Genomic DNA, 27,817 nt, shown 5'->3' with positions numbered 1-27,817 from the left:
ACCTCGGACCGCTCCGAACATTCAGCATCCCGCCCACTGACACCCCTCAGCCAATAGGAGCAAGACTTTCCCAGCGGTGCCGTTGATTGGCTGTGAGTGTGTCTGAAGACGGGCTGCTGCTGGGAGCTGGAGATGTCAGTCACAGTTTGTTCACCGAATCACAGCAAGTTCCCCGAGGCTCAAAGTTCAAAGTAAATTTTATTGTCAGAGTACAGATAACTCACCACATACAACCCCGAGAAGCATTTTGCTGCGGCGATGGGGAGAAAATCTGCAGGATAGTAACTATGACTGGATCAGTGAAAGACCAGCCAGAGTGCAGACGACAACAAACTGGGCAAATGCAAACATAAATAAATAGCAACAAATAACAGGAACATGAAATAACCGCAGCGCCTGCCGACGGATCTCCGGAGCTCTCACCGCTCCCCTGTGCATTCTGACAGGTTGAAGACCAGGGTAGAACAAGTCGCAAAGGTAAACACCTGGATTAGAAAATAAGAAACAGGCTATTCGGCCCCTTGCGCCTATTCTGCCCTTCACTCGGAACATAACACTATAAGACCATAAGACATAGGGGCAGAATTAGGCCATCTGGCCCATCGAGTCTGCTGCGACATTCAATCACAGCTGACCCTTTTTTTCCCTCCTCAATCCCAGTTCCTGGCCTTCTCCCCGAAACCTTTTAATGTCATGTCCAGTCAAGAACCTATCAACCTCTGCCTTAAATACACCCGACGAGGTAGCCTCTACAGCTGCATGTGGCAACAAATTCCACAAATTCATCTCGCTTTGTCTGAAGACATTTCTCCGATTCTCGGTTTTGAAAGGGCGCCCCTCTATCCTGAGGCTGTGCCTCTTGTCCGAGACTCTCACACCATGGGTAACATCTTTTCCACATCTAACTCTTCTACCTGTTAACATTCAAAAGGTTTCAATAAGATTCCCCTCACCATTTTGAATTCAAATGAGTACAGACCCAGAGCCATCAAATGTCCCTTTCATACCTGGAATAATCCTTGTGAAATTCATCTGAACCCGCTCCATGTCTGACCTTTGACCTCAACACCACTTTCCCGCAATGTCCCATCAGCGCTGAGCCCCAGAATATGTCTATTAAATTTAGAAACCCTGTGGAGGAAATTCCAAAGATTCGCTGCACTGGTGAGGAAATTTCTCCTCATCTCAGTCCTGCTGAGGTGAACCGTGATATTCAGTCTGTGAACCCTGGTTCCACAGCCCAGCCCGGGGAAACATCATTCCTGCCCCGACCCTGTCAATATCCTGTGAGATTGAGCCTGTCCCTTTTACTTCTCTAATTCTGAGACAGGCCCAATGAGATCAGTCTCATTCAAACTACCTCCGATTTCACTCATCTTGATACGATGATTGGCTGTGGGAGCATCTCAACGGACGGTAAGTGAGTGTAGTCATCCTGTGTTGTTCCCGAGCCTGATGGTTGAGGGGTAGTAACTGTTCCTGAACCTGGTGTTGCGAGTCCTGAGGCTCTTGTACCTTCTCCCTGATTGCAGCAGTGAGAAAAGAGCCTGGCCTGGGTGGTGAGCATCTCTGATGATGGATGCTGCTCTACTCCGACAGCGTTTCATGTAGATGTGCTCAGTGGTTGGGAGGATCCACCCGGGATGTACCGGGCCGAAACCAATAGCTTGTGTCGGTTCATCAGGAAGGCGATGAACTACTTTGATGATCGGGAGACATACTGGGGATATGGGGGAGAGGGTCCCTCCCAGTCTGATCCTTGCTGCATGCCCGGAGATCACTCCCACAGCGCGCTGCCCCGAGATTACTGCAGTGGAGACGAGACGGTCACTCACCTCTTTGCGGACTGTGGGCTGGTGAAGATCTGTGGAGAAAGATGCAAGGGTCTGTGCTACAGCAGCTGCGTGACAGAAGGCTCACTGATCCTCGGGTAAAGACATTGCACGATTTATCCCTGTGAATATTTCATGGCAAATAATGTTTATGTTAAAAAAAACATCAACGTCTGGGCTCTGTCCAGAATTGTGGAAACTGGCCTTTCACTGGAGCTGGGACAGACATGGGTAAAGTCAGAAAGTTTCTTCAGGACTTCACCGACCAAAATTATCTTTTCCACGCTGTGACGTGGAATGTCCAGTCCTGTACTTTCCCCTGCAGCCACGGCATCTGTCTTGTCACAGCACAATACGCTCTCGACATCCCCACTTTCATGGCATGAACTAATTTAATAGTTGTTTTAAATAGTTACTTAACCCCGGTTTTATACCCCAGTCTGACTCTGTACACCGCGAGAAAAAAATTAAAAACCGAGTTGCTGGAGGAACTCAACGGGTCATGCAACATCTGAGGGAAATGGCAATCGAGATTTCAGTTTGAGACAGTCCAGCTGAAGGATCTCGACCTGAAAGTCGATTTTACATTTCTCTCCACAGATGCTGCCTGAACCGCTCAGTCCCTCGAGTTCATTACTCGATATTCCAGCATCTGCAGTCACTTGTGCCTCTCTTTTCAGAACTTGTCCCTTTCCGTCCTGCCTCGGACTGAACCAGGCTCTTCTCTCCGGCTTCATTTCTGTTCTGCTTCTTCTTTAGTCAATCACTCCTATGGAGCACAGGCCGCCAACAGCAGCTCGTCAGAGTCCCCTGTCCAGGGCGAAGGGTACTGGCCCTGTGGCTTCTCCTTTCACTACACGACTTCAATCGTCTTCCAGGGGAAGGTCTGTCCGATCTCATGGATGAGGCCTTTCAGTTTGAGTTCTGTGCACTGCCACTTTTCGGGATGAGGTTGCAAACCGAGGCCCAACTCCTCTTCTTTCGCAGCCGGGCGTAGGCAGTCCATGGCCGAGTTTTCATTTATGTTCTGATCTGTTTAATCTATTGCTGATCCCACCCTGCGATGGAGATTACCACTATTACTTCCCACTGAACACATCCAGCAGCAGAATGTTCATTCCCTGAGACTGTTCCGACATGCTTAATCTGTGTTGTGCCTGTGTTGTTTGATTCCACGAGTCTGCAGCGCGCGTAGTGGACAGTCGCGGTACTGCAGGGGATCAGCAGCTCCCGGAAGTGAAAGCATTCTGAATCAGGAAGTGCTGGAAGTTAACATGGCTTCGAAAGGACAGGTCGAGAGTTGGACCGAGGAGACAATTTGTCCCGTCTGCCTGGATTTCTTCACCGATCCGGTTATATTGGAGTGCGGACACAACTTCTGTCGCTCTTGTATCACACGGTGTTGGGAAAGGGGGGAGAGAAACTCCTGCCCAGAATGTAGAGCGGTGTTTGCTGACCGCACCCTCAAGGTCAATCGGGCCTTAGCAAATCTGGCCGAAAAAGCTCGAAATCTAAACCTGAATCCGAAAGGGAAGGAAAGTAAACGTCACTGCGAGGAACATGAGGAAGAACTGAAGCTGTTTTGTGAAACGGACAAGACACTAATCTGTCTGATCTGTAGAGACGCGCAGGAACACAGAGAGCACCGTTTCAAGCCGATTAAAGAAGCTGTTAAAATCTGCAAGGTAAAACTAACCCTGAATCGATACTCACTCCATCCTCAACACCGCACGAGCCTCCATAACCAACATATCGTTCTTCGCAACATATCGTTCCCCATCCCCAAAGGGATTCCACCACCAAGCACATCTTTCCGTCCAACAACCCCCCTCCACTCCCTCCACACAAGTCTCCAGGCTCTGTAGGGATCGCTGTCTACATAACTCCCTTATCCACCAGATCCTCTCCACTGATCTCCCTCCTGTCACTGATGCCTGCGAGCGGGACAACAGCTACATCTGATTCCTACACCTCCTCCCTCGTCATCACGCAGGACCCCATCAGTTGCATTCCTCCCGTTTCTAACATGATCGATTGTCCTTTCGTATCAGATTCCTTCTTCTCCAGCCCTTTACCTCTTCCACCTGTCCCCTCTCAGCTCCTCACTTCATCACCCTCCCCCACGTTCCCCCTCACGTTGTCTCACCCGTCACCTGTCAGCTGGTTCTCGTCCCCAACCTTTTTATTCTGGCTTCTGTCCCATTCCTTCTCAGTCATAATGAAGGGTCTCATCCCGGAACACCGACTGTTTATTTCCCCTGAATAGATGCTGCCTGACTCACTGAGTTCCTCCGGCATTTTGTGTGATAATCGGGTTTGATCACCTGTTTATTTTGATGCATCTTTGTTTCTATTTCCTTCACTCTCTGACTTCCAGGATCAGCTAAAATCTTCCTTAGACTCTCTCACAAAAAAGAAATCAGACTTCCAGGAAAAGGAGCAGCAACAGAAAGAGAAGATATCCGGAGTTCGGGTGAGGCTTCCTGAGCGGAATTTGTGATATTACTGTCGAGTTTTGCTCCATTTAATGCAGAATAGCCGAGTGTCGCAGCACCAGTGACCTAGGTTCGATCCTGACCTCTGCTGCTGTCTGTGTGGAGTTTGCATGCTCTCCCTGTGGCCATGACAGTTTCAGACACTTTCCAAGGACAGGCTGGATGAATGGTTAATTAAAGTTAACCCTGTGAGGGTGGGGAAGGGTGTATGTGAATCAGGTGGGAGTTAATGGGTCAATGGGGAGAATAGGTTTCAGGAAAACGTGAGGGAATGGGGTTGATGGGAATGTCTCAGAAGTAGTATGGACCCAAATGGACCGAATGGTCACCATAATGTCATAAGGAAATACAACACAGCAATACAGCAAACTAATCTTCACCTTTCATTTGACAGAAACAGTCACAGAGTCTTCAATCCCACATCACATCCCAGTTTGATGAACTGCGCCAGATTATCACTGAGAAAGAGCAGAGCTTACTCAGGGATCTCAGGGAAGAAGAGAAGAGGATTCTCAACCCAATGGAGAAAAATCTTCTTAAGATTCAAGAGAATATAAGGATTATTCAGGAGGAAATCTCAGAGTTAAAGGAACAGATAGATCAAAAAGACGGTGTGATATTTCTCAAGGTGAGGGATTACATTTCAATTTGTTTCTTTAAAATTGAACTAAATGAACAGTGGTATATTTGAAATAAACACAGCACAGCGGCCAATTCTACCAAATCAATTGCCGCTGCTGGTGTCCTCACACAGAGTGTTAGACAGATCGGAGACAGATATTCGATTCTTTATCAGCAACATACAATATTTAAGCAATGAAATTTTAGCATAATTCATCGTAAATTGAACTGCAATGAATCGGTCAACAAAAGATACAGCATCTGCCAGTCGCAGGCTCAAAACAGCCCAGAGCAAAGTACAAATATGTAACTTATTCTCTTCACTTTCACCAGGTCCCCACTCACGTGACTGATTATCGTAATAACCACATAACACAGAATACAATGCAGACAGAAAACAGACGTGTTGCTCCTGCACACAGCATTTACAAATGGCAGTAAACTGTTTCTCACCAGACAATTGATGCAATTATTCAGGGCTGTTGTTTCCCCAAAACTGGACTTCCACAACTTCTGTACATCCCAGGACAGAATGCAATCTTTTCTGAAATGATTTACTCTGATCATAACACAGAGCTGCTGATTGTGTCCTTAATTAGAACATTAAATATCCTCTAAAACTCCCATTAACACCCAGTTCCAGTCACAGGCTTTGAGTGTGTCTGGTGCGGTGGGTGTGAGTGTCTCTCTGTCAATCAGTGAGAACAAAGAATGTGACCCAGACATTAGACTTATCCTCCATATCCGGTTTCCATCAGATTACGGAAACTTTCACTGTCTCTACTTTTTCGGATAAGTTTTACATGGGATTGTGTCCCATTCTCCGTCATGAGCAGGCCATTTGGTCCATTTTCTATCAATTTCCCCTCTGCACAAGCCTCCTGCCACCTACTCACCACAACCAGCAACAGTGCCCTGAACTCCCTGGTCCCTCACGTGTTTATCCAGCCTCCCCATTACAGTCAATCTCTGCTGTTCCATTTCAACTACTCCTGTGGCAGCGAGTTCCACATCCTCTTCACTAAATTTCTTGTGGGATTTATTAAAAACCACCTGGCATTTTATCTTTGACTGAAGGTCTCCCCATAAATAGAAACATAGAAACAAAGAAAACCTACAGCACAATACAGTCTCTTTGGCCCACAATGCTGTGCCGAACATCTACTGACTTTAGAAATTACCTCGAGTTACCCATAGCTCTCTATTTTTCTAAGCTCCATGTACCTGTGTAGGAGTCTTGTTAAAGACCCTATCGCATCCGCCTCCACCTTCGTTGCCGGCAGCTCATTCCACCCATTCCAAAACACTTACCCGACATCTCCTCCATACTACTTCCAAGCACCTGTGTCCTCGCGTGTGAGCCATAATGAGGTACTTTTTCCACCTTTGCGCAATCAAATCCATCACTAATCTTAAATTGTTCCATTTTATCATTCTGACATCTTAGCCAGATGGTAATGCACAGCCTGTCCTGTCTTTCCTGTAAGTTTCATCCTGTCAGTAATGGTTGAATTTCAGAAACTTTCCCTGTAATTTACCCCGTGGTTCTGTATTGCTGGTGTGTGTTTGTGACTGTGGGACTGGGAATTTTCAACACCTTGTAATGATTTGGATGAAATTCATGATGTGGACAGTAGGTCCAAGTCTAATCAGATTTGTGTTTTATTATTTCAGGAGGAAGCTCGTCGGAACAGGAGGTAGGACATACTCTTTACTAAAACCCTGTACGGATTTGTAAAATACTTCAAAATTCCAGTTTATCACCAGCAGTTTAATATTTACAGAATCAGTGACGATGTCCAGGAATTGTCAGTGACAGATGAGACCCTACCGGTTGAAAAATTCGATTACCTGTATTTGTTGAACACAGTGCTGAGAGAAACATTTGATGCCATTAACCGAGGTAAAACTTACAGAGATTCATTTCTCCTTGTTTATGAGACACAATTAAGTTACATCTGGGGCAAGCATTGGCTGTAATAATGGGGTGAAAGGGAACTAAAGTTTATTCCACATCAACTGCACAGGGTGGGGGCAATCACTGTCACATGGTCAGCTGGAGATGTCAGACCCCTGAACACACCAGCACAGGGTCACAATACAACCAATACACGGGACTGGCAGATGAACCACTGTGTCCTGATCCCAGCCACACTGCACTAACACGCCAAAACATGAACCTGAGTCCTTCCACAAGAGCTGGGAATTTAATACTCTCTTGATGATATTGTAGGGAATAAAAGCGGGTGAGAGTGTGGTTACCAGGATTGTCAGGAAAATACACAAGTCCTTCGTGCGCTGTGAGTGCAGACTCTGACTGACACAGGTCTTCACCACACCCCCTCCTGAACCCGCAACTCTCACTGATGTTAGATGGAGGAGTGGGGAGCTGTAGTGACAGGGGACTCAATCGTCAGTGGAACAGACAGGAGAATCTGTGGATGTGAAGGGGATACCTGAATGTTATGTTGCCTCGCAGGTGCCAGGGTCAGGGATGTCTCGGATCGTGTCTGCAGCATTTTACAGAGGAAGGGAAAACAGTCAGATATCTTGGTACATTTTTGGGCCAATTACATAGGTAGTAAAAGCAAAGAGGTCCTGAAAATAGAATTTGGAGAGCTTGGTAGAAAGCTCAGAAGCAGTACCTCCAGGGTTGTAATTTCTGGATTGCTGCCTGTGCCACGTGCTGGTGAGGGTAGAAACAGGACAATCTGGCAGATTAAAGCGTGGCTGAGAAGCTGGTGCAGGGGGCATGTTTTCAGATTCTTGGATCATTCGGATCTCTTCTGGAGGAGGAATGACCTGCTCAAAAGGGATGGGTTGCACCGGGACCTGAGGGAGACAATATTCTCAAAGAGGTTTGATGGAGCTGTTGGGGCGGGTTTAAACTAATCTGGTGGGAGTGGGGTTGGAAATTGGAGTGAAGGGATAGGACTTCTGGTAAAAATGCAAAATAGCGTGCAGTCAGACTGTCAGATAGGGCGGACAGATGAGAGGACAAAATGGCAGCCAGCAGGGTGAGTATCAGTGCATTAGAGATGCAGAATTAAAAAGGGTAGCAGATACAGTACACAAAGTGTTATATCTCAATGCATGGAGTATGAGAAATAAGGTGGATGATCTTGTTGCACTATTACCGATTGTCAGGTATGATGTTGTGGCCATCACGGAATCGTGGCTGAAGGATGGTTGTAGTTGGGAGCTGAATGTCCAAGGTTACACAATGTATCGGAGGAAGGAAGGAAGGCCAATGGGGTGGCGCGGCTTTGCTGGTAAATCAGCAGCAAGATGTGACATAGGATTGGAAGATGTTGAATCTTGTGGGTTGAGGTAAGGAACTGGAAAAGTAAAAATGACACTGACACCAGTCATATACAGGCCTCCCAACAGTCAGGGGTTGAGGCCCACAGATTACAACTGGAAATAGAAAAGGCTGATGAAAAGGACAATGTTATGATAATCATGGGAGATTTCAACATGCAGGTCAATTGGGAAAATCAGGTTGGTAAAGGATCTCAAGAGAGTGAGTTTGTTGAATGCAATGTGATGGCTTTCTAGAGCAGTTTGTCGTTGAGCCTACTCGGGGAACAGCTCTACTGGATTGGGTGTTATGTATTGAACCAGAGGTGAGTAGTTAAAAGAAAACTTAGGAAGCAGTGCTCACAACATGACTGAGTTCAACTTGAAATTTGATGAGGAGAACGTAAAGTCTGTCATTGTAGTATTTCAGAGAAGTGAAAGAAATTACAGTGGTCTGAGAGAGGAGTTGGCCAAAGCAAATTGGAAGGAGATGCAGGCAGGGATGAGAGCAGAGCAGAAATGGTGTCAGTTTCTGAGAAAATGAGAAAGGTGAAGGATAGATGTATTCCAAAAATAAACAAATACTCAAATGGCAAAATAGTATAACCGTCGCTGACAAGAGAAGTCAAGTTAATGTAAAACCAAAAGAGATGGAATACAATAAAGCAAAAATTAGTAGGAAGACAGAGAATTGGGAAGCATTTAACTACCTACAGAGAGGAACTAAAAGAATGATTGGGGAGGGGGGAATTACACGTGAATTGATTTGAATTGAATTGACTTTATTACTTATATCTTTTGTGTACTTCCTTAGAAGGTTGGCGTCATTCAATGTCTGTAGTGAGATGCTGAAGATGTTCTATAGGTCAGTTGTGGAGAGCGCCCTCTTCTTTGTGGTGGCGTGTTGGGGAGGAAGCATTAAGAAGAGGGACGCCTCACGTCTTAATAAGCTGGTAAGGAAGGCGGGCTCTGTCGTGGGCAAAGTAATGGAGAGTGTAACATCGGTAGCTGAGCGAAGGGCGCTGAGTAGGCTACGGTCAATTATGGAAAACCCTGAACATCCTCTACATAGCACCATCCAGAGACAGAGAAGCAGTTTCAGCGACAGGTTACTATCGATGCAATGCTCCTCAGATAGGATGAAGAGGTCAATACTCCCCAATGCCATTAGGCTTTACAATTCAACCGCCAGGACTTAAGAACTTTTTAAAAGCTATTATTAATGTTTTTTGAGATAGTGATTTAGATGCATATCATATTTTTACTGAGTTAAGTATTGTATGTAATTAGTTTTGCTACAACAAGTGTATGGGACATTGGAAAAAATGTTGAATTTCCCCATGGGGATGAATACAGTATCTATCTGTCTATCTATCTATCTATCTATCTATCTATCTATCTATCTATCTATCTATCTATCTATCTATCTATCTATCTATCTATACATCAGGTGTAAATATCTTTACGTTACTCTCCGTCTAAATGAGCAATGTGCAATTTATAGTAATTTATGAAAAATAATATGTATAACATGCTGGACAATATAACATAGAAATACAGTTGTCTCAGCACAAGTTAAGCAGTCTGATGGCCTGGTTGAAGAAGCTGTCCCGGGAGCCTGTTGGTCCTGCCTTTTATGTTGTGGTACCGTTTCCCGGATGGTTGCAACTGGTACACTTTGTCGTTGGGGTGACCCAGGACTTTAATGATCCTTAAGGCCCCTTTTACACACCTGTCTTTGTAAAACAAGCTAGCAAACAGTATCAAATTGTGTTTCAAGTATTGTAAAAAAATGAAATAGAGATGAAAGGTGAGTATAGTGTCGGTGCGGGCAGCGGAGCGGGAGCAAGGAGTGCTCGAGGTCGACAGACGACTGGAGATCGGAGGATCAGCCGTTGTAGGTAGGCCGAGACTGTCGGACCTACCTGGACAGTACCTGAGGAGGAAGGTAAAACTGTGCAGGCGCGGGTGACGTCAGCGGCGAGCGCGGTGTTTAAAAAGTGGCCCACTTTTAGGAGCGGGCAGCGGAGTGCGTGGGAGCGGAGTGCTGGGCTTTGGCTCAGCGGGCTTCGGCGCAAGAGGACTTCGGTGAGAGGAAATCAGTGAGCCTGAGTACGTGCTTGCTGAGGTGAAAAAGGTAAGGTCGCTAGGTACTTTTTTCATTTATTCGGACTAATCTGGAATCAGCTAATGCGGGAGACAGTTAGAGCAGTGGTGTGCTCCGTATGCAGTATGTGGGAGGTCAGGGTCAACACAGTTGTCCCTGATGACCACACCTGCAAAAGGTGCATCCAGCTGCAGCTCCTATCAGACCGAGTTAGGGAATTGGAGCAGGAGCTGGATGTACTACGGATCATTCGGGAGGCAGAGGCAGAGTTATCGGGAGGTAGTCACACTGAAAAGACAGGAGGTAGACAAATGGGTGACAGTCAAGAGAGGCAGGGGGAGCAGACAGAGAGAGCAGAGCACCCCTGTGGCCGTTCCCATCAACAATAAGTATACCGTTTTGGATACTGTTGGTGGGGATGACCTACCAGGAACAAGTTGCAGTGGTCCTGTCTCTGGCACTGAGGTTGGACCCTCGACTAGGAAGGGGAGGAGGGTAGAGAAGAGAGCGGTGGTGATATGGGGTTCTGTACTCGGGGGGGGCAGATAGGAGATTTTTTGGGGAAGATCGGGAGTCTTGGATGGTATGTTGCTTCCCTGGTACCTGGGTCCGGGACATCTCAGATCGGGTGATGGTTATTCTCGAGAGGGAGGGCAAGAACCCAGATGTTGTGGTCCATGTAGGGACCAATGACGTGGGTAGGATGAGTGAGGGGGTCCTGCGTAGGGAGTTCAGAGAGTTAGGTGCAAAGCGGAAGAGCAGGACCTCCAGGGTAACAATCTCAGGATAGCTACCTGTGCCACGTGCGAGTGAGGCAAGGAACAGAAGGATTATACAGATTAATACGTGGCTGAGAGGATGGTGCAGGAGGGAGGGCTTCAGGTTTTTAGATAATTGGGCTTTGTTCCAGGGAAGGTGGGATCTGTTCCGACGGGACGGTTTACAGCTGAACTGGAGCGGTACTAACATTCTTGCAGGAAAGTTTGCAAGTGCTTCTCGGGGTGGTTTAAACTAAATTTGCAGGCGGCAGTGTCCAGAATGCGAGAGAGGATAGCGAAATGAAGAATAAAGGACAGGTGGGGACTACACGGTTCCGGAATATTAAGTCTGTATTAGAGAAAGGTGAGGCGGAACAAGTGATAAGGAGGACACATGTACAGAGGGATGGTCTGACGGAACATGGAGTTAAATGTGCAGAAAGAATAAGTAAATTTAGGAAGGACAACAAAATTCAAGGAGCATATAGCCCGATGGGAGTTCGGAGAGCTGGGTTAAGCACAATAGGCAGCGATTTAAACAGAGAGAGGAGAAATGGGCTAAAAATTCTATATCTGAATGCACGAAGTGTCAGAAATAAGGCGGATGAGCTCGAAGCTCAGGTGCGAATGGGTAACTATGATGTTGTTGGGATAACGGAGACATGGCTACAGGGAGATCAGACCTTGGAAATGAATGTACAAGGGTATACGTGCTATCGAAGGGACAGAAATGTGGGCAGAGGGGGTGGGGTGGCCCTGTTGGTGAGGAATGAGATTCAGCCCTTTGCAAGGGGGGACATTGGATCAGCAGAAGTAGAGTCTGTGTGGATAGAACTGAGGAACAGTCAGGGCAAAAAGACCCTAATAGGTGTTGTCTACAGGCCACCAAACAGCAGCATGGATATTGGGTGCAAGTTGAATAGGGAGTTAACATTGGCATGTGGCAAAGGTAATATCGCAGTAGTTATAGGGGATTTCAACATGCAGGTAAACTGGGAGAATCAGGTTGATGCTGGACCCCAGGATAGGGAGTTTGTAGAGTGCCTACGGGATGCATTCTTGGAACAGCTTTTACAAGAGCCGACCAGGGGCAATGCTATTCTGGATTTAGTATTGTGTAATGAACAGGATTTGATAAGCGATCTTGAAGTAAAGGAGCCATTAGGAAGTAGTGACCATAATATGATAAGTATTTATCTGCAATTTGAGAAGGATAAGGGCAGATCGGAGGTGTCAGTGTTGCAGTTGAACAAAGGAGTCTATGGAGCCATGAGGGAGGATCTGGCCAAAGTTGACTGGGCGGATAGCCTAGCAGAAAAGACAGTGAAACAGCAATGGCAGGTATTATTGGGAAGAATGCACAAGGTGCAATATCAGTTCATCCCCCGGAGAAGGAAGGATTCAAAGGGAGAAAGGGGCCACAGTGGTTGACAAAGGAAGTCAGAGATTGCATAGCATTAAAAAAAAGGAAGTATGACTGAGCTAAGGTGAGTGGGAGGACAGATGATTGGGAAATTTTTAAGGAACAACTGAACTTAACTAAAAAGGCAATACGGGAAGAAAAAATGAGGTACAAACGCAAGCTAGCCAGGAATATAAAGGAGGATAGCAAAAGCTTTTTTAGGTATGTGAAGAGAAAGAAGATAGTTAAGAATAATGTTGGGCCCTTGAAGAATGAATTGGGTGAAATTGTTATGGGAAACAGAGAAATGGCAGAAGAATTTAATAAGTACTTTAGATCTGTCTTCACTAGGGAAGACACAAGCAATCTCCCTTGGATGGGCCAAGGACATAGGGTAACAGAGGAAATGAAACAGATTGACATTAGGAAGGAAATGCTGATGAGTAGACTGATGGGACTGAAGGCTGACAAATCTCCAGGTCCAGATGGTCTGCATCCCAGGGTACTAAAGGAGGTGGCTCTGCAAATTGCGGATGCATTGGTAATCATTTTCCTATGTTCCTTGGATTCAGGATCAGTTCCTGAGGATTGGAGAATGGCTAATGTTATCCCACTTTTTAAGAAAGGAGGGAGGGAAAAAACAGAGAACTATCGTCCTGTCAGCCTAACATCAGTAGTGGGGAAGATGCTAGAGTCCGTTATTAAAGATGAAATAGGGACATATCTAGATAGCAGTGATAGGATTGGGCCGAGCCAGCATGGATTTACCAAGGGCAAATCATGTTTGACTAATCTTTTGGAGTTTTTCGAGGATGTAACCAGGAAGTTAGACAAGGGAAATCCAGTGGATGTAGTGTACCTCGATTTTCAGAAGGCATTTGATAAGGTCCCACATAGGAGATTGGTGGGTAAACTCAGAGCTCAGGGCATTGACATGGATAGAAAACTGGTTGGCAGTTAGAAAGCAAAGGGTAACGGTGAATGGGTGTTTCTCGGAATGGTGGGTGGTGACCAGTGGGGTGCCACAGGGCTCGGTATTGGGACGACAACTGTTTACGATTTACATCAACGATTTAGATGAAGGCATTGAGAATAACATCAGCAAGTTTGCTGATGATACTAAGCTGGGTGGCAGTGTGACATGTGATGAGGATGTTAGGAGAATTCAGGGTGACTTGGATAGGCTGAGTGAGTGGGCAGAAACTTGGCAGATGACGTTTAATGTGAATAAATGTGAGGTTATCCACTTTGGGTGTAAGAACAGGGAGGCAGATTATTATCTGAATGGTGTAGAGTTAGGTAAGGGGGAAATACAAAGAGATCTTGGAGTCCTTGTTCATCAGTCACTGAAGGTGAATGAGCAAGTGCAGCAGGCAGTGAAGAAGGCTAATGGAATGTTGGCCTTTATTACAAAGGGAATTGAGTACAAGAGCAAGGAAATCCTTTTGCATTTGTACAGGGCCCTGGTGAGACCACACCTGGAGTATTGTGTACAGTTTTTGTCTCCAGGGTTAAGGAAGGATATCCTGGCTGTAGAGGAAGTGCAGCGTAGATTCACGAGGTTAATTCTTGGGAAGTCCGGACTGTCTTACGCAGAGAGGTTAGAGAGACTGGGCTTTTACACGCTGGAATTAAGGAGATTGAGAGGGGATCTGATTGCAACATATAAGATTATTAAGGGATTGGACAAGATAGAGGCAGGAAATATGTTCCAGATGCTGGGAGAGTCCAGTTCCAGAGGGCATGGTTAAGAATAAGGGATAGGTCATTTAGGACGGAGTTAAGGCAAAACTTCTTCTCCCAGAGAGTTGTGGCGGTCTGCAATGCACTGCCTCGGAAGTCAGTGGAGGCCAATTCTCTGAATGCTTTCAAGAAGGAGCTAGATAGGTATCTTATGAATAGGGGAATCAAGGGATATGGGGACAAGGCAGGAACCGGGTATTGATAGTAGATGATTAGCCATGATCTCAGAATGGCGGTGCAGGCTCGAAGAGCCGAATGGTCTACTTCTGCACCTATAGTCTATTGTCTACTAAAAGTGGATATAGGCCCGCTAGAAAATGAGGTCATATATATAATAACGGGGTAAAGAGATGACAGATGAACTAAATAAGTACTTTGCATCAGTCTTCACTGTGGAAGACACTAGCGCTGTGCCAGATGGTGAAGAGTGCGAGGGAAGAGAAGTGAGTGCAGTTACCGTTACAAGGGAGAACGTTCTCAAAAAGCTGAAAGACCTAAAGGTACATAAGTCACCGGGACCAGAGGAACTGCACCCTAGTGTTCTGAAAGCGGTTGTGGTAGACATTGTGGAGGCATTTCAAATGATCTTTCAAAAATCATTGGACCCTGGCATGATGCCAGAGGACTGGAAAATTGCAAATTTCACTCAACTCTTTTATTAAGGAGGAAGGCAGCAGAAAGGAAACTATAGACCAGTTAACATCACCCCTGTGGTTGTGAAGAAGCTAGTGTCAATTGTTAAGTATGAGGTTATGCAATACCTGGTGACCCTGGACAAGATATGACAAGTCAGCATGGCTTTGTTGAGGGGATATCCTGCCTGACAAACCTGTTGGGATTCTTTGAGGAGATTGCAAGTAGGATAGTTAAAGGGGATGCAGTGGATGTTGTATATATGGAATCTCAGAAGGCCTTTGACAAGGTGCCACACATGAAGCAAGTTAAGAGCTCATGGTATTACAGAAAAGTTACAGGCATGGTTAGAACATCGGGTGATTTGTAGGAAACAGCGAATGAGAGTAAAGGGATCCCTTTCTGGTTGGCTACCAGATACTATTGTTCCACAGGGGTCTGTGTTAGGACACCTTCATTTTATGCTGTATATCAAGATTTACTGATGGAATAGACCTCTATAGGAGCAGAAGTAGGCCATTCGGCCCATCGAGTCTGCTCCACCATTCAATCATGGTCTGATCCAATTCTTCCGGTTATTCCCACTCCCCTGCTTTCACCCCATTCCCTTTGATGCCCTGGCTAATCAATAACATATATATCTCTGCCTTAAATATGACTTGGCCTCCACAGCCACTTGTGACAGCAAATTCCACAGATTTTCCACCCAGTCACGAAAGTAATTTCTCCGAATCTCAATTCTAAAAGGACGTCCTTCGATCCTGAAATCACGCCCTCTTGTCCTAGAATAGATGGCGTTGTTTCCAGGTTTGCAGATGATACGGAGATTGGTGGAAGGGTCGGTAGTGTTGAGGAAACAGGTAGGCTGCATAAGGGCTTGGATGAGGAGAATAGGCAAGAAAGCTGAAAATTATATACAATGTTGGAAAATGCATCGTCATGCACTTTGGTAGCAGAAGTAATGTACATATTATTTTTTAAATGGGGAGAAAACCCAAAAAGCTGAGATGAAAATGGACTTAGCAGTCATTCTGCAGAACAACCTAAACGTTCAATTGCAGGTAGAGTCAGTGGTGAGGAAGGCAAATCCAACGTTCGCATTCAATTCAAGGGGTTTAGATAGCATTCAATTCAAGAGCAGGGATGTGATGCTGAGGCTGTATAAGGCACTGGTGAAGCCTCACCTTGAGTATTGTGACCAATTTTGGGCTCCTCATCTAAGAAAAAATGTGCTGGCATTGCAGAAGGTTCATTTCTTAAGGATGATTCCAGGGATGAAAGGGTTATCATACGAGGAACTTTGATAGCTCTGGGTCTGTATTTACTGGAATTTAGAAAGATGAGGGTGGATCTCAAAGAAACCCGGAATATTGAAAGTCCTAGACAGAGTCGATATGGAAAGGATGTTACCCATGGTTGGGAGTCTAGGACAAGAGGGCACAACCTCAAGATAGAGGGGGGTCTATTTAAAACAGTTGCGAAGAAATTTGAGCCAGCGGCTGGTGAATTTGTGGAACTTGTTGTGTGTATTTACGGCAGAGCTTGATAGGTTCTAGATTGGACACAGCATCAAAGGTTACGGGGAGAAGGCCAGGTAGTGGGGCTGAGGAGGGAAAAAAAGGATCAGCCATGATTGAATGGCGGAGCAGACTCGATAGGCAAATGGCCTAATTCTGCTCCTATGTCTTATGGTGATCAGACCACTACATTGAAGCATAGTGAGAATGAGCTCGGACACACCAACAAGCATTGACATGGGTCAAGATTTCATCTCGGGAGAAGCACACACAGCATAACCGGCCTGGCAAAGCTCCCTCACACACACACACAGGAAGGATTGGCAGATTTTAGTCAGAGCCTCAGCAATTTACGTTGTTTTTCCCCTCAATAACCTGGAAACCAATCTCTGCAGAGACAGTAATTTATTTATTTAAACAACTCACACATGTCACACATTGTCAATACACACCAGACATGTGATGACACACTGTGACATAAAAATACTTCAATGTGCAAACTCTCCTTCCATGTGTACACACACCCACTGACATTTACCACACACACACACACACACACACACACACACACACACACACACACACACACACACACACACACACACACACACACACACACACACACACACACACACACACACACACACACACACACACATTCCCATTTAGGATTGAAATATGCTGTCTTTACCCAGTCTGTCTGTTCTGAGGGAGTGAGCTGCCCTCTGACGTGACGTCACTTCAACACTTCACAGACAGACTCCGGGGTGAGAATCCTCAGGAGGATGATTTGGCAGGGTTTGCCAGATGTTGAACTCACGGCCCACTTCATCAATCTGCAAGACTAAGATGTCTTCTTGAGCATGTCCATTTGTGTGTGTTTGCCCCATATTCCCCTAACCATTTCCTATCTATGTACCTGAAGAAATTTATTTTAAAATATTTTATTTATACCTGTTTCTACAGCGTCTGCTGGCAAATTCCATTCACCTACCTCACTCTCTGTGAGAATGTTGCCCTACAGATCCCTCATAAAATTTCCCTTTTCACATTCAATCTGAGCCCTCTGGTTCTGTACTCCCATTTCTCGGAAAAAGGCTCACTTTATATGAGCCCCTTATGAATGTATTTACCTCAATAAGGGGTCACCCCTCAACCTCCTACACTACAGCTAAATAGCTCAATCTTATACACTTTCTGTTTTTAACCTAAGCCCCCCAGTCCGGGTAACATCCTCATGAAGCTTCCTGTCCAGTGTAATGACATCCACCCCATATTCGGGGAACCAGAAATGCAGACAATACCCCACGTGTGGTCTATCATCAACATCAAAGGCCCTGGTTAAGTTCATGTGGGCGTGTCGAATAGTCTGATGAATACAGGACTGAAGGTGTTGTATTTGAATGCACCAGTATACGGAATAAGGTAGATGATGTTGTGGCACAGGTAGAGATTGGCAGGAACAACGTTGGCGTCACTGAGTTGTGGTGGAAAGGAGATCCTGGCTTGAAGCTCAACATTCAAGGATACACCTTGTATTCAAAGGACAGGCAGGTAGGCAGAGAGGCTGGGGAGGGTCTGTTGGTAAAATATGAAATGAAATCCGTCAAGAGAGGTAACATAGGATTGGAAGATGCAGAATCATTCTGGGTAGAGTTAACAAACTGCAAGGGTAAAAAGAACTGATGGGAGTTATATACAAACTTTCAAATAGTAGCCAGGATAGAAATGGGATACAAATTACACCATCAGATGGAAAAAAAGGACAAGGTGACGGTCAGAATGGGGGATTTCAACATGCAGGTAGATTGGGAAAATTATGTTGGTGCTACATTTGAGGATAGGGAATTTGTAGAATGCACCGAGATGATTTTTTAGAACAGTTTGTGGTTGAGCCCAATGGGAGAAAGACAATTCTAGAGAGGGGTATGTATAATGAACCAGATTGGGAGATTCAGTTAAAAAAAACCTTTGGAAACAGTGATCATAAAATGACAGAATTCACAGCAGAGTTTGAGAAGTAGATAAATTCAGATGCGTCAGTATTAGAGAGAAGTAAAGTTAGTTACAGGGACATGAGGGAGAAACTGACCAAAGTAAATAGGAAGGGACATGAGCAGGGATGATTGCAGAACAACAAAGACTGGTGTTCCAGGCGCAATTCGGATAGATAAATCCCAAAGATGATGGAGTATTATACAGTGAGGATGAGGTAACCGTGTTTGACAAGGGAAGTCAAAGATAGCATAAAAGAGAAAGAGAGGGCAAAAATTAGCCGGATGTTGGAGTATTGAGAAGGTTTTGATCATCAACAGAAAGCAATTACAAAGCCATAAGAAGTGACAATGAGATATGAGGGAAAGCTTACCAACAATATTCAAGAGGACGCAAAAATGTAGAGTAAAAGAGAGTCGAGAATGGATATTAGATCGCAGGAAAATGACACCGGAGAGGAGAAATGCGATAAAAGACATGGCAGAGGTACTTATTTAATATTTTGTGTCAATCCTCACTGTGAATGATACTAGCTGTATGTCAGAAATGTGAGAGTGTTAGGGGACAGAAATGAGTGTTGTTGCTGTTACTGAGGAGAAAGTGCGTGGGACGATTGAAGGTCTGAAGGTACCTGGACCAGGTGGACTACACCCCGGTGTTCAGAACGAGTTAGCTGAAGAGAATATGGGGTCATTAGTAATGATATTTCAAGAATCACTTGATACTTGGTCATTCAAGATTATTAGAAATTGGAAAGGTCACGTCAGACTTTAAGAAGGGAGAGCAGCTGAGGAAAGAAACTTATACGTGAGTTAGTCTGGATGTGGTCTGCTTGGGAAGATGTTGGAGTCCACTATTAAGGACGAGCTTTTGGGTACATGGAAGTTCATGATAAAATAGGGCAAAGCCTTCCCTTAAGGGGAAATCTTGCCTCACAAATCTGTTGGAATTCTTCGAGGAACACAAAGCCAAGATAGACAAAGAATGATTTGGATGACAGAATTGTTGCCTCTGTGGCCAAGATGGCAGACGATATGAAGATAGGTGAAGGGGCAAGTAGTGCTGCAGAAGCTCGGAATCTGGGGAAGGACAGAGACAGATCAGGAAATGGGCAAATAAGTGATAGATGGATTATCGGGTAGGGAAGTCGTGCATGCACCTTGGTAGAAGGAATAAAGGCATAGACAATTTTGAAAATAGAGAGAAAATTCAAAAATCGGAAGCGCAAAGGGACTTGGATGTCGTTGTTCAGGATTCCCTACAGGTCAAATTGCAGTTTGTGTCAGTAGTAAGATCGGCAAACTCAATATCAGAATTCATTTCGAGAGGAATAGAATACAAGAGCAAGGATGTAATGCTGAGGTTTTATAAGGCATTGGTCAGACCACACTTGGAGTATTGTGACCAGTTTTGGGTCCCTTCTATCGGAAAAGATGTGCTGGCATTGGAGAAAGTCCAGGGGGTTCACAAGAATGATTCCGGGAATGAAAGAGTTAACATATGTGGAGTGTTTGATGGTTCTGGGCCTGTACTCATAGGAGTTCAGAAAATTGGCTGATTTATTAGCCTCCTCAACCCTATAATCCCGCCTCCTTCCCATAAATTTTGAGACTCTGACTAATCAAGAGAGTTACCTATCAACTTCTGCTTTAAGAATCTGCAGATGCTGGTAATTCAAGCGACACAGATCCTGGTGAAGGTCCCGGCCTGATCTCACTGAAACCTATCTGGAGAGAGTTGATGTCGGGAGGATATTTCCTGTAGTTCCGACTACAGAACGTCCATTTAGGACAGAGATGAGGAGGAATTCCTTTAGCCACAGGATAGTCAGTCTGCCACAGGCAGCTGTGGAGGCCAAGTAATTGAGTATATTTAAAGTGGAGCCACGCACACAAACTGCTGGATGAACTCAGCAGGCCAGGAAGCAACTGTTGACGGTTCGGACTGAAACACTTCATCAAGACCTGTGTTGCTTAAGGGTCCCTACAAATTCTTCCCGTCCTAATGACGGGCTGTGGGGGATGGGGTTGTGGGAAAGGGGACAAAGGAATCCTCATGTCCCACCTTTATCCCCCTCCACCATCTCATTACATCTACACACACAGTTCACCAACAGGCTTTCCACCAATAACCATATAACAACAGCACGGAAACAGGCCATCTCGGTTCTTCTTGTCCGTGCCGAAGGCTTACTCTCACCTAGTCCCATCGACCTGCACTCAGCCCATAACCCTCCATTCCTTTCCTGTCCAATCTACCACCTGGTTCTGGTTCAGTCTGCCATTCATCTCTCCCCTACTGGTTCTCATTACCACATTTTCTGTCTCGGACCCTCCACGCTCCCCCACTTCACACACACAAATGAATGTGAACATTGACTGAAGGGCCTGTTCCTGTACTGTACTGTTCCATGTTCTCTGTTCCCTGGTTAGAAGAATGGGAGCAGATCTCAGAGAAACACGAAATTCTTTCAGGGGTCAACAGGCAGGATACAGGGAGGATGTTTCCTGTGTCTGAGGAGTCAAGGGTCAGAAGTCACTGTTTGGAATTATCAGCACCCGTGGGGGGGGATGGGTTGGGGGTTCTTCGCCATTCAGTTCACAGAACCATAGCCGTACAGAATCGAAATGTGCCCTTCGACCCATCACCTCTGTACTGACCTATTTACCCATCTACATTCATCCCATTGGCCGGCATTAGGTCAGTCTCCCTCTGTGCGTTGTCTATTGAAGTGTCTGTCCAAGTGTCTCTTAAACACAGAGGACTGGAGGCCTGTGACCTGCAGAGGTCGGTGCTGGGGCCGGGTTGTTTGTCATTCATATTAATGATTTGGATGAGAATGTAAGTGACAAAGTTAGTTGGTTTCTGAGAAACACTAAAATTCATGGTGTAGTGGAGAGGGAAGTGGATTATCTAAGTTTACAATAGGCCCTTGATCAACTGTAGAATTGGGTACAGTAACAACGTTTTAAAATACATCTTGCCAGGGACGTGGATAAGAAAGGGGAAAAGGAATAATGGGCAAATGGGACCAGCTTATTAAAGCTGGTCGGCACGAACAAGTGGGGCCGAAGAGCCTCTGTGACCTCCTGTTTAAATCCATTCACTCACATGCACTCGTTTCTGCTGTCTATCTCCCCTATTTATTTCTGTTCTTAAGTGAGATGACGACCTGAAATGTAGACTGTCCATCTCTCTCCACACATGCTGCCTGATCCGCTCGGTTCCTCCAGCATTTTGTGTCTGTTTGATCGGGAAATCTCTGCTCTCCGTCCAGCGGAAAACCCTTGGGGAGACATTAGTTGTCCATCCGCTTTCGTCGGGGCAAACCACGGGAAAGGTTCACGTCGGCTACCTGACTGCGCCTGAGGCCCAGCCGCCTTTCCCCAGTCACCGGGGCCGCGATGCCTAAGTCTCCCCCCGTTCCCCGGGGCCGCGCTGCCCGATGCCCCCCGATCCCCGGGGCCGCGTTGCCCGAGTCTACCCCCGATCCCGGGGGACTCTCTAATTCTCTGCTTCTGCCTCCAGTCTTTGTCACCCTGGATGTGGAAACGGCGCATTGGCGACTCGAGGTGTCTGAGGATCGGAAGAGTGTGAGATACACCGGGACCTGGAGGAATCTCCCTAACACCGGGAAGAGATTCACAGACTGGGAATGTGTGATGGGATCAGAGGGATTCACATCGGGGAGACATTACTGGGAAGTGGAGGTGACGGGGAATCGGGTCTGGTTTCTGGGAGTCGCCGCAGAGTCTGTGAAGAGGACGGGATGGTTCAGTCTGAGTCCGGAGACCGGATTCTGGGTCATCGGACGGGTTAATGACGTGTTATATCGGGATTGTGACGTGTTACATCGGAGTTATCTCGTGTTCCGTGTTCTTACCTCCCCCAAGTCCCCTCTCCCTGCCGGTCCCATCCCCGGGAGGGTGGGAGTTTATCTCATTTACGAGTCCGGGACAGTTTCATTTTACAACGCGGAGACCAAGTCCCATCTCTCCACCTTCACTGGGAATAAATTCACGGGGAAACTTTATCCTTTCTTCGCGACATGGTATGGAAACCAGTGGCTGAAAGTCTGATCCGGTTCCGCTCCGGGTCTGTTAACGGGTCAGGTTCCGGGACCGGCATCAGGAGTAAGGTCCCTGTAAATATAAATGTGCGGAGAGTGCAGCTAAATATGTGGATAAGGAGATGGTGCAGGAGGGAGAGTTTCATGATTCTGGACAATTGGGCTTTGTTCCCGGGAAGGTGGGACCTGTTCCGACGGGATGGTTTGCCCCTGAACTGGAGGGGGACTAACATCCTTGCGGGTAGATTTGCCAGTGCTGCTCCGGGGGTGGTGTGGGGGGGGCGCTTTGTGGTGTTAGAGCAGATAGTGAGGTGGAGGAGGATAAAGGACATGCCAGGACTGCATGTATAGACAGATATAAAAAATATAAAATTATACGTGATATAAATATTCTCAGGTGTATCTATTTCAATGCACGGAGTATTGTAGGTAAGGCAGATGAGTTTAGGGTGTGGATTGACACGTGGGAATACGACATTATTGCTATTGGTGGGACTTGGTAGCAGGAGGGGCAGAACTGGCAGATTAATGTCTGGGGTTCCGTTGTTTCAGACCTGATAGAGGAGGAGGGATGAAAGAGGGAGGAGAGGCATTACTAGTCAGGGAAAATATCACAGCTGTGTGTAGACAGGACAGCCCGGAGGGCTTGTCTACAGAGGCCATATGGGTGGAGCTGAGGAGCGGGAAAGGTTTGACTGCACTAATAGGGGTGTATTACAGACCGCCCAGTAGTCAGAGAGAATTGGAGGAGCAGATCTGTAGAGAGATGGCAGACGGGTGTAAGAAACAGGACGTTTTAATAGTAGCGGATTTTAACTTGACTGGGACTCCCAAACTGTAATAGGGCTAGATGGCTTGGAGTTTGTCAAATGTGTTCAGGGAAGTTTTCTAAATCAATATATAGAGGTACCTATGAGAGAGGATGCAATACTTGATCTCCTATTTGGAAACCAGACAGGTCAGGTGACAGAAGTATGTGTATGTGAACATTCTGTGTCCAGTCACCATAATGTCATTAGTTTCAAGTTAATTATGGATAAGGATAGGTCTGGTCCTTGAGTTGAGGTTCTAAATTGAAGAAGGGCCAATTTTGTGGAAATAAAAAAGGATCTAGGAAGAGTGGATTGGGATGTTTTTTTTCTGGCAAGGATGTGTTCAGTAAGTTCAAAGGCGAAATTTTGTGAGTGCAGAGTTTGCATGTTCCTGCCAGGATTAAAGGCAAAGTTAACAGGCATATGGTATCTTGGTCTTCAAGGGATATTGGCGATCTGGTTAAGAAAAAGGGAGAAGTGTATAGCAGGTAAAGGCAACAAAGAACAAATGAGGTACTTGAAGAATATAGAAAATGTAAGAAAATACTAAAGAAGGAAATCAGGAAGGCAAAAGGAAGACATAAAGTTGCTTTGGCAGATGATGTGAAGGTAACCCCAAAGGATTTCTACAAATATATTGAGAGTAAGGGACAAAATTAGTCCCCTAGAAGATTAGAGTGTCGAGCCTCACGAGATGGGGGAGATCTTAAACAGTTTTTTTTTGCATCAGTATTTACTCAGGAAACTGGCATAGTGTATATGGAAGGAAGGGAAACAAGCAGTAGTGTCATGGAACATTTGTAGATTAAAGAGGAGGAGGTGCTTGCTGCCTTACAGCGAATAAAGGTAAATAAATCCCCCGGACCTGACTTGATATTTCCTCGGACCTTGAGAGAGACTAGTGTAGAATTTGCAGGGGCCCAGGCAGAAATATTTAAAATGTCCTCAGCCATAGGTGCAGTGCCGGAGGATTGGAGGGTAGCTCTTGTTACTCCGGTGTCTAAATAAGGCTCCAATAGTAAACCGGGTAATTACAGGCCAGTGAGCCTGACATCAGTAATCAGTTTTCCGAGGAGATTACCAGCAAAGAAAGTAGATGAAGGAAAGGCTGTGCATGTTTTCTACATGAACTTTTTTAAGGTCTTTCACCAGGTCCCACATTGGAAGCTAGCTCTGAAGGTTCAGACACTAGGTATCCATGGAGAGGTTGTAAACTGGATTCGAAGTTGTCTGTGTGGGAGAAGAAAGAGAGTGGTAGTGGATGGTTGCTTCTCAGACTGGAGGCCTGTGACTAGTGGTGTGCCTCAGGGATCTGTGCTGTTTGTCTGTATCAATGATATAGATGTGGTCAATTGGATCAGCAATTTTGCTGTTGACACCAAGATTGGAAGCGTTGTGGACAGCGAGGAAGGCTTTCAAAGCTTCCAGAGGGATCTGGACCAACTGTAAAAATGGGCCAGAAAATGACAGATGGGATTTAATGCAGACAAATGTGAGCGTTGCATTTTGGAAGGACAAACGAAGGTAGGACATACACAGTAAATGATAGGGCACTGAGGAGTGCGGAGAAACAAAGAGATCTGGAAGTTCAGGTACATCATTCCCTGAAAGTGGCGTCACAGGTAGACAGGGTTGTAAAGAAGGCCTTTGGCATCCTGGCATTCATAAATCAAAGTACTGAGTACAGGAGTTGGGATGTTATGGTGAGGTTGAAAAAGGCATTGGTGAGGACAAATTTGGAGTATTATCTGCAGTTCTGGTCACCTAACTATAGGAAGGATATCAGTAAGATTGAAAGAGTGCAGAGATTTACTAGGATGTTGCCAGGTCTTCAGGAGCTAAGTTACAGGGAAAGATTGAACAGGTTAGGATTTTATACCTTGGAGCGTAGAAGAATGAGAGGAGATTTGATAGAGGTTTATAAAATTATGAGGGGTACAGACAGTAAATGCGAGCAGGTTCTTTCCACTTAGATTAGGAAAGATAAATGCGAGAGGACATGGTTTTAGGGTGAAATGGGAAAGGTTTAGGGGGAACATTAGCGGAAACTTCTTCACTCAGAGCGTGGTGAGAGTGTGGAACGAGCTGCCATCTGACGTGGTAAATGAGGGCTCACTCTTAAGTTTTAAGAATAAATTGGATAGATACATGGATGGGAGAGGTGTGCTGTAGTGTTCTATGTGTATGTGTTCATAGTGTATTTCACTATGGAGTGAAATAAACACGACATGAGAATTGTCGATCGATTAATTTTAACTCGTTCACCGCTTCCGTCAACCGAACAGAAACACCGGGGATTCAGCAGCAGCTGGGGGAGGTGGGTCCTGAGCTCCCTCGGGTCCTAAAGTCCACCCTCAATGAGACAGATTAAATGGGACAAATGGGAGCAGTGCTGACTAGAAAAGACAGTGAAGATTGAACATTAAGTTCATCGGCCATTTCTTTGGCCCCCATTACTACTTCACCATCATCATTTTCCAGTGGTCCAGTATCAACTCTCATCTCTCTTTCACTCTGCATGTAACTGAAAACTAAACTTTTAGTATGCTGATTTATATTATTGGCCAGTTTGCCCTCATATTTCGTATTGACCATTCTTATGGCTTTTTTCGTTGCCTTTTGTTGGATTTTAAGAGCATCCCAAAAGTCCAACGTCTCACTCACCTTTGCTACATTTGTGCCATTTTCTTAGGTTTAACACAATCCTTAATTTCCCTTGTCAGCCACGGATGTCTACCCCTACCATTTGAGAACTTTTTTCTGTGGGACATTTCTGTCCTGCGCCTTGTAAACTATTCCCAGATACTTCAGCCATCATCCCTGCAGAATCCTCCTCCAATTCACTCGGCAAGTTCCTCTCTGATGCTTCTGTAATTCCCTTTATTCCATTGCGAGACTGATACATGTGACTTGGGCTTCTCCCTCTCAAAGTGCAGTATGAATTCAATTATATTATGATCACTGCCTCCTATGGGTTCCTTAACTTTAAACTCCCGAATAAGATCAGGGTTATTACACAACACCCAATCTACTCTTGCCTTTCCCTGAGTAGGCCCACACACAAGCTGCTCTAACAAGCCGTTTCGTAGGCATTCAGCAAATGCCCTCTTGTGATCTGACAACATCTGATTTTCCCAATCCTCTTGCATATTGAAGTCCCCCGATACAATTGTGACATTGCAATTATTACTTGCCTTTTCCCACCTCAAACTGTGAATTAATTTAAAGTCACTCCCATAATTTAATAAAGTTTTTATCTGAAAACTATCTACCCTCGCAAAGATTGTACTGAAGACTGCATTTGATTTTTCTTCAGCCTTATATGCTTCACATTGAAATAGTATTTGTTGCGACAGGTTCATAATGACAAAATGTACACAACACAGAATGAAGTTTTCCAATTAGATACAAGGCATAATTAAGCATAGTGTGGGCATTTCTAAGTCGTGTCAATATCATTCCTTCCCTTGTTTTAAGACCTTCTTCTATAAACCCAACAGGTTTATGTATTCTGTACAGGTGTCTGTCCTTATGTCCATTATCCTACAAGTCTTGTCGTCAGCCCCTAACTCTTAACACAACCAACCCTTTAGCTTCTGATTTGCTAAGTGGAAGGTCTATATCCACAGCTTAACATTTAACAGCTTTTGGTGCTAAACAGTCAACCCCATCATTTCCCTCAACAGTGTGATGTTCAGGGCCCATAATGTGCAGACATATAAATCAAATTTGATATATGAAATACCGTTTGACGAGTTTCCAATAGTCAATCTGACCTACTGCCAGAATGACCTGTTTAAGACTCGTCAAAACCGAAATGTATTCTGAACAAATTATAAGGATCAATTTCCTCCACCCACTGTCAGCCTAAACTTTTGGCAAATAATTCTGCTTCCTATGCTGATAAATGGCTGTAAGTCATTTATTTATCATTTACGTGCAATTCAGGCACACAAAAACAGCCACACCAACATCCTCAGTTAAAATATCTTTTGATTCATCTGTAAAAATGGTTACCGTATGATAATAACTTTCATTAATATACTGATGAACCAACAGACTCTCAGGCAAAACCGAATCCGATCGTGTAACCTAAAATCAACTGAAGTCATTCGAAAAAACAAGTTGGGGTTACAGAGAAAGTTACAGTGGGACATATTGTTTCATCAAATGCACCCATATTCCCAGCGTGGTAAGAACCCAGCCACCCAAAACAAAAAACACTCTTCTTGTGATGTCCCCAACCGTCTTCTAGCACACCTTTAACAGGATGATCATTTCTTTGTCCCCGCAAATTAATCCAGTATGTTAACATCACCTTCAACCTCTGTAATTGTGAGGGCAATTGTCCCATTGCACTCAGTTTATCCAAAACAGGAGACGACATTACTGCACCAGAACACAATCTTAAAGTCTGTAATTTTACCACATACAAACATTTTTAATTTGAAGATGAAGCGGATCCATAAGCCACACAGACATAATCAAGAACAGATCAAATTAAACAAATATAATTGGTCAACAAAGATTTTC

The sequence above is a fragment of the Hemitrygon akajei genome, unplaced genomic scaffold (assembly GCF_048418815.1).
Source record: "Hemitrygon akajei unplaced genomic scaffold, sHemAka1.3 Scf000101, whole genome shotgun sequence".
Classification (NCBI taxonomy): domain Eukaryota; kingdom Metazoa; phylum Chordata; class Chondrichthyes; order Myliobatiformes; family Dasyatidae; genus Hemitrygon; species Hemitrygon akajei.
The sequence above is the reverse complement of the archived record's forward strand: the minus strand, read 5'-3'. Positions refer to the sequence as shown.